The sequence below is a fragment of the Petaurus breviceps genome, unplaced genomic scaffold, assembly GCF_028583685.1.
Source record: "Petaurus breviceps papuanus isolate PSGF00001 unplaced genomic scaffold, PetGlider_PUasm1.0 81, whole genome shotgun sequence".
Lineage (NCBI taxonomy): Eukaryota > Metazoa > Chordata > Mammalia > Diprotodontia > Petauridae > Petaurus > Petaurus breviceps.
The window spans coordinates 2,462,424-2,482,852 of NW_027186546.1; the positions used below are offsets into that span (position 1 = coordinate 2,462,424).

The window sequence follows — 20,429 nt, forward strand, 5'->3', positions numbered from 1 at the left end:
CACCTAAGAACACTGCATAATGAAAGACCATTCCTTTTTAAAGGAAAAAAAAATACCCATCTAGTTTTACACTTTGATAGGCCTTATTGAAGAGAGAATCTGTGAATAACGAACACTGCTGTTGAGAGGGAGAAATGACATTAATAATTTCTTTTATTTTTTAAAAAACCAAAATGCTTGCTATTATCTGGAATTTGAGTTACATTAAAATTAAGATTATTGCAAAAAAGCAAAAACAGCAGTCAGGGATAAGTGATCTCAAGAGTTTGATATTTAAATATCCCTTAAAAAGTTTGCATATCTGAATATAACTAATGCCACAGTGCCACAAATATTTAAACTGTTTCTGAAATATTGTCAGTTTAGTTGTACTTTCAAGGTCTGAGAATTCCATAAACCTACTTTAGCATTAGTTCTAATTTCTGAGTTATAAGAGATATGTAATAAAAGAAGTAGGATTATTTTATTTTTTTAAAGCTAAGGTTAGAAGGTAGATTTATATTCTTAGAAATGATATGTTCATTGCTAGAAATCCAGAAATTAGAAAAAAGGAAACAAGAAAAAAGTTTTATTTTAATAAACTAAGCTTGGTATTGTAGAGAATTAGATGGCTACTTCCACAAAATAGACAAGAATATTTTCTTCAAACTTTGATTAGATTCACAATATTACCAGTTACTGAAAAATATGCAGGGAAATATTTAAACAGAAATGTTAATGTTTCTAAGAATAAAAGTTTTGTGGAGAAAGGGGACTGAGATAACACAATACAACTTCTCCATCAAAATATTTAAAAATTAACCCAATCTTGAAAGAATTAGAAACCCTGGATGCATGCATACATACATATATACACACAGACACACACACACAAAGAAGATCAAAGAAACATATACTCTTAGAACAAAGGAAAGGATGTAATCAAAGAAAGAATTCTTTGCTTCAAAACATTAAAAATACTTTTAAAAATTACTAATTGCTGTTCTTTACTAAATTCTTCTCTGATTCCTCATTATAACATAAAGATGACTTTCTTGTCACATTCTCCTCCCTCATCCCTACCTCGTACCATGAAGTGACCTTGTTCTTTAATAAGGCTAAACCTCTACTTGTTCAAGCTAGCCCAATCCTTCTCCTTCAATATATTATCCCCTTTGTCATGCTCACTCTTTCACCTATTTTCATTCTCTTCCTCTCTGCTAACTTATTTCCTACTGTCTACAGACATGCCCATGTGTCCCCTGTTCTGAAAACAACTCAGTAACAATAAACAACCTTAACTTGATCATATTAACTATCATTCCATATCGCTTCTGCCCTTTGTAGCTAAACTCCTGGAAAAGGCCATCTACAAGAGGTACTTCCACTTTTTCTCCTCTCACTGTCTTCTTAACCCCTTCCAGTCTGTTTTCCAACCTTATTATTCCACCAAAATGGGTTTCTCCAAAGTTAGTAAAGATTTCTTAGTTGCCAAATCCAATGGCCTTTGCTCAATCTCATACTCGTTCACCTCTCTCCTGCCACCTTTGTCACTGTTGATCACTCTCTCCTCAATATTCTCTTCTTAGATTTTCTGGATTCTACTCTCTCCTGGTTTTCCTCTCACTTCTCTGACCTCTCCTTCTCTGTCCCCTTTCTTGTATCCTTTTCCAAAAGCATGCCCTCTAACTGAAGGTTTTTCTTAGGCTTCTGTCTTTTGCCTTTTACCCTTTTCCTGCTATACTTTACTTGGTAATCTCATCAACTCCATCAATTACCATGTCTATACTGATAATTCTCAAATCTACCTTTTCTGTGCTAATCTCTGTTGATTTCCAGTCTTACATCTCCAACTGTCTTTTAGATATTTTATCTTTCATTTTTTTTGAGGGGGAAAGGCAAGGCAATTGAGGTTAAGGGACTTGCCCAAGGTCACACAGCTAGTTAAATAAATATCAAGTGTCTGAGGCCAGATTTGAACTCAGGTACTTCTGACTTCAGGGCCAGCACTCTATTCACTTCACCACCTAGCTGCCACCTTTTCAGATATTTTAAACTAGATGTCCAGTAGACTTGTTAAACTCAACATGTCCAAAATGGAAATCATTTTCTTTGCTTTTAAGCCACCCCCACAACCTACCTTCTCTATTACTATAGAGGGAAACACCAACCTCCCAGTCTCTCAGGCTTGCAACCTAGAAGCCACCCTTGCTCATCACTATTTGTCACCCTACCCTGCATCCCCATTCAAGCTGTTGCCAAGATCTGCTGATTTCTTCTTTGCAACATCTCTCAAATATGCAGCCTTCTTTCCTCTGACATTGCACCACCCTCTTATCTCCTTACACCTGATGACTACAGTAGCCTGCTGTCAAGTCTGCCTGCCTCAAGTCTCTCCATGCTCTAGCTCAGCCTCCATCAAGCCACAAGTCATTTTCCAAAAGTACAGGTCTGAACATGTCATCCACAAACTTTCTATTCTCTAGGATAAAATTTAAAAATGTTCTCCTTGGCCCTTTTAAAAGTCCTTCATAACCAATCCTTTGATACCTTTCTAGTCTTCTTATACCTTACTACCCAGTGCATACTCTCTGATCTGGTGACACTGGGCCTCTTGGCTCTTCCATAACAAGACACTCCATGTCTATACTCTTGGCATTCCCTGTGGCTGTCTTCCAGGCCCTGAACACTCTCCCTCTTTGGCTCTAACTCCCTGGCTTCTTTTAAATGCCATCTAAAATCCTACCTTTTATAGGATTTCTTCACCAACCCCTCTTAATTCCAGTATTTTCATTCTGCTAATTATTTATATTAATTCTGTATGTGGTTTGCTTTGTATATACATATATGCACACAAAGATAATGCCCAATGCCTCCCTCCCTGTGTGGAGGAATGCAAAGTTGATAGGTGGGACAAGATGGGGGATCCTCCCTGCCTTGTGATCAAAGTGGGGTGGAGCAGCAATCTAGCAACACCATCCCCTGTAATAAAAAGTGATAGAGTAGAATATTTGGTCTCAGAGAGAAGTGTAGTATAGCAGAAGAGCCTGGGAGTTGGAGTCAGATAACTGGGGCCAAATTCTTGGCTCTATCAATTACTGCTGGACTTTGGAGAACTGACTTCTTCCCTCTGGGCCTCAGTTTCCTCACTTGTAAAATGAAGTCCTAGATTAAATTGTCTCTGATGTCTCTCATAGCTCTGATCTTCTACATTCTAAAGTCCTTTCTAGCTTGGATAGTCTCTAAAATTGAAAATAAAAATTAATTAAAGAGAACAAAAGTAAGAAGGGACAGGACTATAACTATCTATATTCATTAAGGAACAGGGAACCCTTTTAAGACATCTCATAACTTCATAATATTCTCCTTGTGTTAACTTTAGTCCTTGTTCATTTCTCTCTACAATTAGCAATGAAAAATTGTAGAAAATCTGAACAAAATCTCTGCCTTTATCCCAGAGACAGCTGGACAGAGCACATTATGAATCTGAGGCCTTTTCTATAGGATATCTGGGTAAGAAGAACTCAAGAAGAAGAAGCATTAGTGCCAAAGCAATAGGTAAGAAAAACCCTGAAGGCAAGGGGAGACAAGAAAATGGGAGCAAGAGGTGCTGGTTTAAGAATGAGAAGCATCTCTCAGGGTTTCAGTCCACGCTGCAGTACTCCCTCTTCATAGAATCTTAGAGAGGGAGAATTGCTTATAGGGAACCTAATACAGCCCAGTAGCTGAAAACAAATGCCTAGTAGAACACTAGCAATGAAGGATTGTGTAGCCACTTTTGGATGGTTCTTGTGGTGGGAAACTTCTACTTCTTCTATTACTTCTAGAATAAAACACAAACTCCTCAGTGTGGTATTTAATGACCTCTACAAAATGTTTCTGCCCTATATCTCCAGACATTTCTTTTTTAAATGTTAATGACTCCTTTTGTGTTTTATGCCATAGTCATTTTCTGATATACCCCATCCCTGGTAGAACGTTACATGTAACAAAGAAAAATATTTAAGGAAAAACCCTCTGCCATCAAGACTTTGTCTGGTAGTATGTAATCAATAATAACCATGGTTTATGTGGTACTTCAAGGTTTGCAAAGTATTTTACAAATAGTATGTTTTATCCTCACAAAAATGATAGGAGGTAGGTGCTATTATTGTACTAATTTTACTGATAAGGAAATTGAGGTATTCAAACGTTAAGTTACTTGTCCAAGGCCATAGGGCTGATAAGTTTCTGAGCCCCGATTTTTGCTAAGGTCTTCATAATTCTAGGCCCAGCGCATTATCCATTGGACAATATTCCATCCCCCAGTTCTACAAACTCTCCTGAGAAGAGGGAAGTATGCTTCATTATTTGTTCTATGGAACCAATATTGCTCATTATATTTAATCTGAGTTCACTTTTAGAGATGATTTCATTTATAGTATTTTAGTCATGTATGTTCTGGTTCTTCTCTCTTTGATCTATGTTAGTTCATAAAAGTCTGGACGTAGGTACTGATATCTTAAAATTGAAAGGGACTATGATAATTTTATAGGTGAGAAAATTTAACTCAGAGCAGACAAATGACCTGTCCAAGGTCGTATACCTATCAGCTGCCAAAGTGAGCAACTGAATCTGGGATTCCTAATTCCAAGTCCAGAACTTAGCTCTAAACCATACTATTTAGGTGTCTGTCCATAATAATAATAAAAATTAAAATAATAATAATAAAAATAACAATAAAAATATATCATGGGTAAAGTCTTGAATTGCATTTAAGTAAGTAAAATTTGAGTAAAGTCCCCAGCCTCGCACTCTTTTCCCAAGTCACTGAAGTCCAATGGCAGGACAAAAATCAGGACAATTGATGGCCCACAGCGCCATGGATGGTCTTGGCATCTTACATGGCTGACCAAATTCTAAGCTCTCCATAGACCCACTTCAGTTATCTTCATGTTCCTTTGAATGTTTTAAAATGTTCTTATCTACCCATTCCATCAGAGAAAGTCTTCCCATGCTTGGTGTAGACATCTCACTAACTAAGTTGACAGGTTTGAGGTGTTTTGGTTACCCTCAGCCTGCTTTAACCCACCTGCAAGATGGTTTTCTATGGTAAAACTGATGCACATGCTACAGTCTCTTGGAATCACAGGTGAGAGTAGGGTGAAGGTGGACACCAAAGATGGATAAGCAGTTCTGACAAAGGGCATATAGATGTTCAGGGAGGACAAGCACCTCTGGTATGAGGGTATGCCAAATAATAATAATTAACATTTGTACAGAGTTTACTGTATGCCAGGCACTGTTTGTTTTAAGCCCTTTTCAGTTTTTATCTCATTTGATCACACAATAGATATGTACAACCTTTATCACAACAACCCTTCAAAAAGACCTGGTTACAGCCCTGGCTCTAGCATTTACTAATTATGTGACCCTAACAAGTCATTGACCTGTCAGCTTTGGTTTCCTCATCTGTAAAATGAAGTCATACTTCAACTATCTACCTCACAATTGTTTTGAGGGAAGTACTTTATAAAACTTAAAATAAAATTCAATTATGAGCTATTACTGTTTCTCAAAATTCCAACCATTGCCTAGATAGAGAGGAAATAGTCTTTAGTCTAGGAATAGAATAATAGGCATTTTATATAGCTAAGTTAAACAAGTTTTTCAGTTTTCACACCCAAAGTAACCAATGTGATAAGAAAAGTAATCAGACAACAAAATAATTTCTAGAAATGGTCCTACTTGAAATTTCAAAATCCATCCATATATTCAAAACATGATAAATGTAATCATCTCTGGAGAGTGCTGAGGGCAAAGGTACAAAAATCAGGATGCATTTGGCATATTTAGGATTAGTGTCAGAGAAAATTTAAAATATGTGGAAAATGGACTAAAATAGCTTCACTTCAAATAAATTTCCTCTATTTGATAAGGCCTATTCTGGAAAGAAAGTAGAATTAGAAATACCCAACCCTGAATCTCACTGACCTGACAATGAATTCCTTCCCTTTCCTTCTTATACCTATGATGACTTTGGTTTTGCTAATGGTTCAGATGGACAAATTTATCTTAGAGCCTCTTGGAGTTCTTAGTATGGGTTGGAAATAACTTTAGGGTATCTGTACCATACTGGAGTCTCATGCTGATACCACAATTATTAATTAAAATTGCAATTTTCTAGGTGTTTCCTACACGGGTACATAATAATTGTGCCATTCTTACAACATATCTATGACTAGAAAATAATATCAGTGTATATTTAAATGAAATTTGATTTAATAGAATATGTTAGCAGCTAGGTATTACCTTACGTAGAGCTCTGAATTTATAGTCAGGAAAATTTGAATGCAAATCTAGCCTCACATATTTACTAGCTGTGTGACCTTACATAAGTCACTGAACTGCTTCACTTTCCTAATCTGTAAAATGTACATAATAGCACCTACTTCCCTTTTTGTGAAGATAAAATGAGATGTTTTTTAAAGTACTTTAAAAATGTTAAAGCATAATATAAATATTAGCTATTATTATGAAATGCTAGCAAAAATTGTTTTCCTCTAACATTTTTGATCTTAAGGGATTTTGTAAGTAAAATTTAATAAGACTTTCCAAAAACCTCAGAAGAAATGCTAAAATATTTTTTAAAAAACACACATGGAGACACAAAAGTAAAATAATTTGACTAAAATTATAGTTAATATTTGAAAGAACAGTAAATAAGGCTATGTTCTACAGAACTATCCATAACTACAGATTCTAGAAAAAACTGCCTTTTTAATGTATGTTCTTGGGTAATTTATGTTTACTCCTGACAATAATAACACATTGGCATATAATTTTAAAGTGTACAAAGAACTTTCTTCACAGTGACTGTGTGATACCGGTAGCAGCACTAATACCATATTTTTAAAAATAATATTGTTGTTCTCTTGTGTCGAACTCTCCATGACCCCATTTGGGGTTTTCTTGGCAAAGATACTAGAATGGTTTTCCATTTCATTGCTCATTTTATAGATGAAGAACTGAGATAAACAGGGTTAAGTGACTTACCCTGGTAACTAGCAAATAACTGTTTGAAATTGGATTTGAATTCAAAAGGAGTAGTCTTCAATGTTCCAAGCCCAGTGCTTTATCTAATTGTGCCACCTAGATGCCCTTATTTTTATAATACACATTTACAAATAGGGAAACCAAAAAGGTTAGTCAACTTGCTTGTGGATATCCAACCAGTAAGTGTTTGAAAAGGTACAACTTGTGCATTCTACTAATCTTTCTATTGTGCCTCATTATCTCACAAACCTCAAAGGGAGAAAAAGTTGAGGGAACAAAGTATTAAGGAGCTAATATGTGCCAAACACTGTGTCAAATTCATGCAGATAATCTTTCATTTGATAATGAAATGGGATTCTACATTTTGAATGAAAACAAATCAAAAGGTTTGGAATACATTTTTTTTCTTCTTCTAGATATATTGGATTTTTTTTCTTTAAACAGTTGGCACTCTGGATGGAAGGCATCTTATTCAGATATTAATTGGGAGTACTAGGATATAGTGCCTTCTACTGGTTATTCCTTCTGAATGACAGCATTATTTCTAAAAGAAATAACAATTATGAAAGTATTTCAAAACCCTGACTGACTGACAAAGTTTCTCCTGATTATTCAAATCTAAAGGCACAACTTATATTCTATTTATTGTCTATTTTATACCATGCATTAGGCAACTAATTATACTCTACTCTGTTTGATCTTTGCTATTCACTTAATCATATTATCACATTATTTTAATAACTTTTCCACATCCCCTGCAGTTTTATTTATAAAAATCTTGAGGACTGTCATTTAAAAAAATCTTTTTATCTCTAGTATCCATCACAGTACTTTGTATATACATAAGTAATTAATGGTTATTGGCTTAAGATACCCATATATGAGTCTTAGAGTGCCAACTGTCTTTAACATAGTCATATAATTCCAAGTCTTTCTCATATTTTTCCCTTTTGCTCTGATTCTTCTTTCACAACATGACTGATGTGGAAATTTGTTTAATATGATTGTACATGTGTAATCTGTATCAGATTGCCTGCTGTCTTGGGGATGGAGAGGAATGAAGGAGGGAGAAAAAATTGGAACTCAAAATCTTATAAATGTGAAGGCTAAAAATTTAAAAAAAAATTAAAAGAAAGTGAAAGAAAAAAGTTACCTGAGTCTTAGAGAAGTTTAAGTGAGTTTCGGACAGTAAAGGTAAGAGGTGGGGTGTGAACATAGATCTTTCTGACTTAAAATGTAGCACTTTTCCTATTGGTGATGGTAGGAAATAAGCATTTATATAGTGCCTATAATGTGGCAGACACTGTATTAAGTGGTATTTATAAATAGTTCATTTGATCTTCATAACAACCATGAAGGTGGATGCTATCATTCTATCCATTTTACAGTTGAATAGATTAAGTCAAATAGAAGTTGAGTGACTTGCTCAAAGTCACACAGACTTGTGTTGGAGGTCAAACTTGAACTCAGGAATTCCTCACTGCATGCCCAGTGTTCTATCCACTTTGCCAACAATTGCGTCTACCACTACACAGGATTCCTATCACCTTGGATACACATGTTTGTTAAATGGAGTTGTTAAATTTATTACCTTATGATATCCTTTCTAGTTGTTAACTATCATTTCTTTGTAAGTTCCTAGACACTAGGGTTTATATTCTATATTTATCTATATTTCTGTAGCCCCTGACATATTACTGTCATGCAGTAAAATCTCAATAAATATTTTGTAAATTAATCTATGACCACATTTATTCTTAAAAATTTAAGTTTTCTTAAGAAGAATATAAAAATTAGCAAAAAATCAAGGTGGCAGAACAGTGATGAAAAAAAATATAACACACATTTGAAAGAACTCAATCCAGAATTATTTCAGCAAATAATCACAACTGGGAAACAGTATATGGACATTTGGAATAACATGGACACCAATTGCAATAATTTTATACAAAAGTGTAACTGCTCTGAATATATGATGACTAAGCATTAAGAATAAGAGTACATAAAAGTTATTAGTCAACAAACATTTGGCTTATTTGACAAATCATAGGAGATGACAGTGAAAAGCAACACCAATTTAGAATAAAAATTATTTGTAAAATCTTAGATGGCTTTGAGCAATTATATCCTATGAAGTGAAGAGAAGCAAAGGAAGGTAAAACCTTGAAAGTAAGATTGGCAAGAAACCTGCCTAAGGCCATTTCAGAATAAAAAATAGTAGGACAACAAATTGAAGAAATAGAAAAGATCTCTAAAGAAGTTCTACACTTAAAACTTGCATTGCAGTTCAGGATGTGCTTATAGGAGAGGTATAAATGGCCCTAAAGAAGACAAAGGCAGGAAGAGTCACCATATGGGCACAAGAATGTGTATGTATATATGTAGGTACAAATATATGTATATATATATATATATATACATGCACATATTTATGAAAACATGTCTTATATATACATGTGTATTTATAAATGTATATGTATAAACACAAATCACATAAATATGTTCATGAAATATGCATGTATATATACACATACAAACATGTATATTATATATTATATGACATGTTAAAGTAGACACAATTGTGAAAGAGCTGAAGGATTGCTATGCAAGATATTTGAAGGAGTGGAAGATATTAAAGGGTGAAAAAATTATCTCAGAAAAGAAATCAAAAAATGTTGATTGAGAATATATTGACAACCACTAAGCTATATGTTCACTATCTCCTGCACATTAAATCAATGTGTGAGTCATCTGTGTATGGATTGAGGACATCACTGAGGACATTATTAGGGAACAAGCAAAGTTTTATGAATTATATTTAACAATGGACTGTATCTTTACATTTTGAGAACTGACTGAAATAAATAGCAAATATAAGAACTCATTGAACTTTTTGCTTATTGCCAATGAAAAAAATGATCTGATAGAGCAAAATGGCATCTTAATAGGTCTTTTTCAACAAGGTATCACATATTCATAAGTCAAAATCATTCAAGATTCTTTGAAAGACATAATAACTGAAATAATCCTGTTCAATGACTCTCTGATGATAAAGAGATGAGGCATAAAATTAGGAAGAAGTATGTTTGCCAAGGATGTTCACTATTGTGATGGATATCCAATCTAGAGTTCAAGTTGGAGTGTTTTTTTCCATGGAGGGTGAGGTCCTCTATTTTGTAGATGATATTTCACCTAGCACTGGAACATTGCATAGCTTCCTAGAAGAGATCTATGTAATCATTCAAAAGAATTTGGTCCAACCATCCATGCAGAAAAGTTCAATTACTTAAAGAATGTCTGTTGCCCAGATTATGGCATGAATTTGGAAGGAAAACTTATTGGGTTTATTCATTAGTCTGCATACAATCTGTGACAGTACAAGTTAACAAATTTGGTCTGGAGTTGAAAAAAGAAGAAAAGCAGCCTAGATTACCTTCAGGAAATTACAAAGTAGCTCTAATAACTCTATGTTTTCCATTAAAATAAAGGCTTATCTTTTTAATTCCAATATTCTAATAGTGTGACTATATAACAGCAAAAATATAATATAGCAGTCTCTAAAAGAATTAAATATGAATTCTTTTACAGAGAGCAATGGAAGGTTTCATGGTAAAGTTATAAGTAGGCTACAACATATAAACAAGGGGAGGTTGAAAGAAAAACAAAAATAGAAGATTATGGTAGGAAGAGAGTATGGATTGGCCATGGGGCAAGGAAAAGGGATGGTAGATGAAGAGCCAGAATACTCCATTGGCATTCTGACATTGAACTCATACTTTCAGGAAGAAGCAAATCTGGACTGTGGAATGGTATATGGAACCCCTGTAAAGAACCTGTTGGAAAGCGTGGATCCGAATTATATAGGACAGGAAAGCATGGATGTATTTTTATCTGCATTGTTACAGAAAAGCCCTAAATCTTCAAGATCAGATGTATTTGGGTATTTTAAGATATCCATGTTAATACTAAATATGTATCTACATGAGAGTATAGGATGATGATGACAACTATAATATTTACATAATGCTTTAAAGTTTGCAAATTGCTTTATACATGTTATCTTATTTGGTTCTCACAACAAGGAAGTAGGAGTTATTATCTCCATTTTTAAGATGAAGAAAATGAAGTTAAGGGAGGTTAAGTATTCAGGGTTACACAGCTAGTGCCTGAGGAAGATCTTCCTGATGGCAAGTCTAATACTCTATTATCCAAAAATATCTATTATATGTATCTATTATACATTATCCAAAACAGTCCTGTATATTTTGTTCCGAAATGGTGTTCTCTTTTGTGTTGTCCAGACCAAAGTAGTAAAAGTGCTACAGATACAATATTGTATCAAGAAGCTTTTGCTGTTAAATCAACAAGTAATCAATATTTATTGAGCTCCTTGTATGTGCAAGTCATTGTGTAAAGTGCTGTATAAGATATCACCTCCACCCTTAAGGAGTTCACAATGTTAACATATAAATACATGAAAAGGTAACAGGGCTGCAAATTAAGTGAATGAATGAAGAAAATGAATATCTGATGGAATTACTTAGTGCTGGAATAGTATAGAAGAGGGGGTATGATTCTAGATAACACATATTGGAAGGCTGGCTGGAGAGAAGCAGAGAAATCTGAGTTAGCTTTAGATGATCTGCCAGATTTTGTCAGAGAACAGAAGCAAGAGCATTCTAGGCTGGAAGAATAGCACGAGTAAAGAAATATAAAGGAAAACAACTGTAGGTACATGAAACAAAACCTCCTATAGTTTTATAAAAATGGAGGATATTTTATGAAATACATACATTATTTTTTCTAATGACATATACCTTGAACTCTATTTGTAAGTCCCTTTCAAAAAATTCACACACTATTCTTCTATATGTTCCATTTTTTCCCTTAAACATACATTTAACATCACTTCATCTTCCTGCCAGATGAATATAAGGTATTGAGTTATGCTCCTTTCCTATTCCATGAAATGAAATAAAGATATTTATCAAGAAAAGGGCTTTACAGGCAAAGGAAACAATCTTAGCAATAACTTAGGCATAAGAGCAAAATTAAGCATGTTTGTTTGGGTACTAGATATTAAATACAGATGTATAACAAAGATTATGTTTTAAATAATATCCAGATGCTATTTAACCAGTTTTAGACACTTGTGTTCTTGAAGTCATATATATATATATATATATATATATATATATATAAATTTAAAATGCTTCATTATTAATTCTGACATACTGTATACTATCCCTTTCTCACCAACTTCATTTTTATCACATTTTTGGACTCATGATCAAGTTCACTAAACTAGAAAATGTTTAAAAAAGAATTATAAATAATTCATGGAATTTAACATAAAAGCATGGAGTTATTATATATATTCTTCATTCTATATTGTAGCTGAAAGGAGACAAACAAAATGTACCATATGTATAAATGCTTATGTATTCTGTATGAATGACAAAGTAATAAGGAATAGTTACTTATCACTCAATCTATTTAAAATTTTATGCATGAAAACATTCCATTAAGCAGCAGAAAATATTTTTTCTTTGAATATTAGAAGTAACTTTATTAATTAAAAAATGAGCGATTGGGGTGGCTATGTGGGCAGTGAGTAAGAGCTCTGGCCCCGGATTCAGAGGACCCGAGTTTGGTTCTGGCCTCAGACACTTAACACCAAAACAAAAAATCTATCCATGTTACCTTGGGCAAGTTACTTAATGACAATTGCCCTCCAAAAGGCAAAAAAAGTGAGCAACTACTAAAAAGCATCCAGAGAAAACATGCTCTACCAAGAAACTTTCATGGTAACTGAATAGCAAAACAAAGGCTGATCCTTTCTTTGCTCTTTATTGTGACTGGGATATAGTACAAGTTCATATCAAGTACATCATTAAACTTATCCTTTCTCCTTTAAAGAATAAGTAGTACCACTTTTCATTCAAATGCAGAACTTGTCTTTCTATTACAACATCAATTCACTAACTGAAGTACTTTGAAAATCCTTATCTGGCACCCCAATAAAATAGTAATGGAAGGGTATCATAAGATGAATAAATGAGACCCCCACAAGCTGAAGTGCAGAAACAGAAGAAAATGACAAGGCAGAAATCAAAGGAGATATGAAAAAAAAAATTTCAGACAACAGTCTCTCCTGTTAGAAACAGCATTTAATTCCTATCACTCACCTAAAGGAATTGTTGCTTTTAAAAAAAATTGAACATAGAAGTAAGTTAAGTGAAAAAAAGCAAAACAAACTAAATTATCCATAGATATCAGAATTGAAAGTTATTTAAAAGCAATTAAAATGAGTAACTTTTGAAAACAGCAGAAAATTAGTCAAAATTTACTATATTAATTAATCTGTATATATGCATACACATATATGTATAAAATTCACTATATATAATAAATTTTGACCAATTTACCACGTATATACATGTATATATATCATATCATGACTATCTATAATAGATTATTAAAATGGTAAATGTTAAGCACACATATGAGTGTTTTAGGATGAAAGCCAAAGTATGTATATGTCTTCATCATCATCATCATCATCACCATTATGTTGCTAACATATACGCAAGTTTCCACACACATTGGCAAATATTATAACTCACCATTTAGGATATGGCAAGGAATGACTCAGAATGCTGTTTAAATGCTATTTTCTTTAGACTCAAAATATCTTCTTTTGAGACTTGGGTTATTAAAATAGTTTGCACAAACTCTATAAAGTTAATTTATAAGATATGATTCAAAACTTTTCAAAGAAATGTGCTGTACTAAATTGTGTTGCCTTTTCTGCTCCCCCCCCCAATCATTTAATAATCAGTTAAAAATCGCAAAACTTTATCATCCATAGCAGTCAATTTTAACTTTGTTAACTTTGGTTTAATAGTCCCAAAATGTTTAAGATATACCAAAAACATACATTAAGTGAACATTTTCTTTTAGAAATGGAAAATATGAATGACTTAAAAAATGTAAAAACATAACTTGCAATTTACTTTAGAATAACCTATCTTCCCACATCTATCATATGCAGAGACCTTTCTTCTCTTTATTGCCCCCTTATTTTCTTTTTTTTTAAAGCAATTGGGGTTAAGTAACTTGCTCAAGGTTACATGGCCAGTTATTTCTGGGTATGGTGCTAAGTATCAGAGCCCAGGTTTGATCCCAGGTTATCCCAACTCTGGGGCTGGTGCTCTTACTCACTGAACCACCTGGCCACCCCTAAGCAATTGGGGTTAAGTAACTTGCTCAAGGTTACATGGCCAGGTGTTTCTGGGTGGGTGCTAAGTGTCTGAGCCTGGATTCGATCCCAGGTCATCCCAACTCTAGGGCCAGTGCTCTTACTCTCTGTGCGACCTGGCCACCCCACCCCTTCTTTTCTTGCTCTTCATCTTCTTCTATATTGATTTTTTCCTTCTTTTATTTCTTTTTCTTTCTTCCTGCCCTTCCTAGTATCTTGAAAGTGTATGATTCTGCAAAAATAACATTGACTCTAGATCCAAAAGAGGTCAAATCCTACCTCTGATGTTTATCTCACATGTGACCTCAGATAAGTCACAATCTCTAGGGACCTCAGTTTCCCTTCTTTTTCTTTTTTTGATTTTTTTGGATTGGAAAGGCAGGCAAATTGGGGTTAAGTGACTTGGCCAAGGTCACATGGTTAGTAAGTGTTACATGTCTGAGACTGGATTTGAACTCAGGCTCTCCTGACTCTAGGGCCAATATTCTATTCACTGTGCCACCTAGCCACCCCTCTCACTTTCCTGATATGTAAAAATAAGAGGGTTGGATTATATTGCCTCTGAGGTCCCTTTCAGCTCTAAATCTATTACTTATTACTTTCATTTCTCTCCTTCTTTTTCTTCCTATCTATTCCTTTCTATCTTTTTTCTTTTTCTATCTTTATTTTCTTACACTTCATTCCTTTGGTTGTCTACAGGTTAAAAACTTTTAAAGTTAGCATATTTAGCAAGATGACAATGAAACTGACATGGACCTCTCCAACCTGAAACACTAAAAAGAGGGAAATATGCACCAAGTATGGAGTAATTAATGTAAAATCCACAACATAAGGAGATAAAAACACTGCACAAAGTAAAAAACAAAAATAAGCAAAGAAACTTTCATAAAATCACAACTGTAAAAGTTAAATACTTAAAGCTTCCATTCATCATTCCCATCCTCAGTCCATTGCACACATGGTATGCAACCAGCACATGCAAACCTATAGGATTGTGTTTCAGGCTCCAGCTGGGGCACCCCAGTCTGGTTCACCCATGGCAGTGATGCATAGAAACTTTCTTCCTTAGCCACAAACAGTGGCTAGCTAGTCATGCACAGGAAAGGGAAAGTATTTGGGGCTGGTGGTGGTGATGCAGCATGAGAAGTAGAAGTGTATTGTTGGATGAAGGGAAAGGGGCTCCTTATGAAAAGAAAAAGGGACTACAGACACAGTTTCTCTCCATGAAGTCAGTTTTCTCTCCTTGAAATCTGCTTTATGCAAGAAAACAAATAGCAACATAAAATACCCTGAACTCAAGAAAAAAATAGGATCCTTAGTCTTTAGGGTCTGTGGGAAAGAAAGGGCACCACTGCAACAGAAAGGAAATGACAACAAAAGTTTGAGACAATTTACTGAGAATACCTAAATATAAAATATTCTGGAAAGACAAAATTCCAAGGGAAAAAAGGCTGATTATAAGCTTTACTTCTATTTAGATAAAGCAACAGTGAAACTCATGTCCTTTGTGTAAAAAAAAAAGGGGGGGGCACATAGCATTCAAGTATTACATTGTGAAGGAAAGTGAATCAAAAATCACAAATAAAAAAGGGACTTCTGTGGACTCTTCAAAACTTGGAACATCAAAAATGTTTCAACAAGAAATAAAGCTTTTAAAATAAAATCAGGATAGAAATTAGGTAGGAAATTGGATTTCTCAAAACTGAATTAACTTAGAAAAATAAGTAATTTAGAAGATATACTCTCTTCAGAGTAGTAGAGGCTTTAAAAAGGAGTCAGTGACAAAACTGGAATTACAAAATACAGAAATGTAAAAAAAAACTTGTCAGAAGAGAAAACATGTCCATTGAATGAAGTCATAAATGTCATAAGAACAAAATAACTGACCTTAAAGACAGGATTCACAGTCATTAGTGGTTAAATTTCAGAATTTTAATGTTAAATAACAAATTTTTCAAGTCCCTGTGTTTGGGAGGGGGAGCCTTAAATTATACAGGAATGCCAATTTAATAGCATAAGACTCCTTTATAGCCATGAGATATCAGAAAAATATAATAGACTTAGATATTCTAAAACTCAAAGTTGCTCAAGTTGTATACCAAAATAACAAGTACTATCAAGTTAAGCTTTGAAATCAATGGGAAAAAATGTACCTTTCACAAAAGAGAGGTTCTCTTGCTCCTCTCTCCAAAATATGAGCAGAAACAAGCAGGTTATTTAATTGAAAATGTTTTTAGACTGAAAAACCATAACCAGAATAGATAAACTCAAATATCAAAAACAAAAAGATATCACTTCCATTTTCTAGGCTACTATTTTTAAAGGGAATAATTTAAATTGATATAGATTTAACAGGATCATATAGAAGCAGGTAAAGGGAAAGTGAAAAACATAAATTATTATCCATGTACTAAATTTCAAATTTGATTCAATATCTTTAAGGATGGGGATAACACAGTGGGAAGTCATGCAACAAAGGAAAGGGGAGACAAGAGACAGATGAGAGATAGAAATCTGTCCCTTCAACCCAAACCGATAGATGAAGAGCAAATGTATAGTAATTTATTTCATTCTTGTAACAAGAGTAAGGATATTGTGGGAAATTAGGGTAGAATCATTGGAGAGGAGACTAGAACGTGGGTGAGTCAAAAGACTTCACCCTAGAAAGAAAAATGAAAAAGTGTCCTTAAAGAGGATTCCCACAGCAGAAGAAAGTTTATTTCTATGATGAGAGACAAGGGTCTAATAATAGTTTTAATACTAGGGGCATAGGCACAATAGGCAACAATCTTTACTGTATAAAGGTTCTGTATCTCATGACATTTTCCTAATGCAGTAGAAGGAATGTTTGAGTTTATTGGGACACCATCACTCAGAATTATATGGGAACAGGACATAGATTCAGAGAAAGGAGAGATTGACCTTAGAAGAAATGATTATACTAAAGATATGTTGTAGGACCAGGTATCACCACTTGGGATATAGGGATAATTCTATCACATCACACTATTAATTCATTAATGGATATTTCCAATAATGAGGTACTATATAAAGTCCCTCACTCCTCCAACACAAATATATAACAATAACAGAGGATAGGGTGAGATCAACAAATGAAGTAAAAGAAATTGGATACAAGAGAAAGTTCAAATATAATATTCTGACAATTCTTCTTATGAGGGAAATAGAAATAATGAAGAAAATTCAGGAAGAATGTAGTCCATCAATGGGAGAAGTCAAAATAGATTTAAAGGGCAAAGAAATCAGAACAGACTCAAAGGAAAAAGAAATTTGCTTTAAAAAGTAAACTAGGAGGGTGGAGCCAAGATGGCAGAGTAGAAGCACCACCTTCCCGCGGCTCCGGCTTCCACCTTCCCTAATTCATGTAAAAAGGGGACTCTAAACAAACTTTGGAGCTGCAGAACCCACAAAATGACACAGAGAAGCTAACCTCCCTCTGAGGACAGCCCAGTAGGTCCACAGGAATCCAGTGCAGCACTCTGGGAGCCGAGCCCAGTACCACGCTGAGGCTTTAGCTCCAGGGCAGGCCTGACCAGCCACCCAGAGGGACTCCAGAACAGCAGCAGCTGTGGCCATTTTCAGATTTCTCAACACATAGACACAAAGGACAAAGTGAAAGGTCAGTACAGTCTGGACTTTGGGACCAGTAAGTGGGGGTGCTTGGCTTTTACCCCCAGGGCAAGAAGTCTGTAAGACATAGACACAGCCAGCCAGCTACCTGGCAGTTCAGCTCCTATCCTGCAGAGTGTAGGGGAACCAAGCACCAGTTTGAGGGGTAATTGCTCATGCTTTAACCTGCTTGGATCCGGATTGCAGTCTGGGGTGGAGGTCCTGGGGTGTGTGTCCAGCTTGTGAGAGCATGTGGAGACCTCAGAAAGGGCACCCATCTAATACCTCCAGAAGCTGAGAAAACCCCAGCATTTGGGAAGAAAGCTCCCCTGTCTGGTGGCAGAGTCCTACTGTGCCAAAAAGCCCAAAAGTCAAGTAATTGAGTGGCAAAATGAGCAGGCAAAGGAAACAAAGCAGACAGAAGCTTCCAACATTACACTCCTATTTTGGGGACAAGAAGGATCAAGGCATGGAACAGGAGGAAAACAGTGAAGTCAGAAATCCTGCACCAAAGCTTCAAAGGAAAATACAAGCTAGTTACAGGCCATAGAGGACCTTAAGAAGCAAATAAGAGAAGTGGAGGAAAAATTGGGAAGAGAAATGAGAACAATGCAAGAAAATTATGAAATGAGAGTCAAAAGCCTGACAGAGGAAAATAATACCTTAAAAAACAGACTGACTCAAATAGCAAAGGAGGCTCAAAAAGGCAATGAGAAGATTATGCCTTAAAAAGCCAAATTTGCCAGATGGAAAAAGAATCTCAAAAGCTCAATGAAGAGAATCATTGCTTCAGAATTAGATTGGAGCAAATGGAAGCTAATGACTTTATGAGAAATCAAGATGCTGTTAAACAGATCCAAACAAATGAAAGAATAGAAGGCAATGTGAAATATCTCATGGGAAAAAAAAACACTGACCTGAAAAATAGATATAGGAGAGATAATTTAAAAATTATTGGACTACCTGAAAGCCATGACCAAAGTAAGAACCTAGAAAGCATCCTCCAAGAATTTCTGAAAGAAAACTGCCCTGATGTTTTAGTACCAGAGGGAAAAATAGAGGTTGAAAGAATCCACCAATCACCTTGTGAAAAAGATCGCAAAAAGAAAATTCCTAGGAATATTATAGCCAGGTTCTGGAATTCCCAGATTAGGGAGAGAATATTACAAGCAGCCAGGAAGAAGCAATTTCAATATTGTGGAAACACAATAAGGATAACCTAGGATCTGGCAGCTTCTACACTGAGGGATTGAAGGGCTTGGAATGTAATATTCCAGAGGTCAAGGGAGCTGGGATTAAAACCAAGAGTCACCTACCCAGCAAAACTGAGTACTATGTTTCAGGGAAAATATGGTCATTCAGTGGAGTAGGGGACTTTGAAGCATTCTTACTGAAAAAAACCAGAGTTGAATAGAAAATTTGACACTCAGGTACAAGAAGCAAGAGAAGCATGAGAAGGTAAACAGCGAAAAGAAGTCATAAGGAACTTATCAAAGTTGAACTATTAACATTATTACATGGAAAAACAATAATTGTAACTTATGAAACTTTTCTCAGCAGTTGAAGGGATTAGAAATATATACATATGTCTATATATGAGGGTATATGGGCATATGAATGCATATGTGAATGTGTGTATATATGTTTACAGGTATACATAGATAGAGGGCACAGGACCAATTTAACAGGAAGGGATGATACTTAAAAGGTGAAATTAAGAGGTGAGAGGAATATAATGAGAGGAGATGGGGAGAGACAGATTGGGGTAAACTACATACAGAAAAGGCAAGGGAAAATGGTTAAAATGGAGGGGAAGAATAGGAAGGCAAAAGGGAATGGGATAACCTTATTCCCATTGAATCTGGCTTGAGGAGGGAATGAAATACACACTAAATAGGGGATCTCACCCTCCAGGAGAATAGGGGGAGAAGGGGATGTGAGGGGGGATGATGGAAGGGAGGGTACGGTGGGGGGAGGGAAGTTGGAAGCACCCACTTTTGAAAAGAGACAGGATCAAAGTAGAGAATAAAACGAGTGGGAAATGGGATAGGAGGAAGTGAAATATAGTCAGTTTTTTACAATATATGTACTATGTTATTGTTTTGCATTAGCCACACATGTACAACCTATACTGAACTGCTTATCTTCCCAGTAAGGGTAGGTGACAAGGAAGGAAGGGAATGAATCTGGAATTGAAAGTTTTAAAATCAAATATTCAAATATATATATATATATATATATGTGTGTGTGTGTGTGTGTGTGTGTATGCTATTATTAATACCATCTTACATGTAATTGGGAAATAAGATATACAGGCACTGAGGCATAGAGATCCATGGAAAAGTTGAAAGGGGTATGGGAGAAAATATGGGAGAGAGCAGATTGGAGGAGGGGATATCCTGTGGGACTGCTATTTTGCGGCAGTGGGTAGGGGAAAAACGGGGAGAAAAATTGTAACTCAAAATCTGGTGGAAATGAATGATGTACATCAGAAGTTAATAAAGCATTAAAAAAAGGTAAACAA

At 35.0% G+C, this 20,429-nt stretch overlaps 1 protein-coding gene across 1 annotated transcript in view; it reads right to left on the reverse strand.

Moving 5' to 3' along the window:
• LOC138176105 (transcription factor SOX-5) overlaps nucleotides 1–20,429 on the reverse strand; it is a 503,378-nt gene that overhangs the window by 427,941 nt on the left and 55,008 nt on the right. The gene's annotated exons all lie outside the window — the stretch shown is intronic.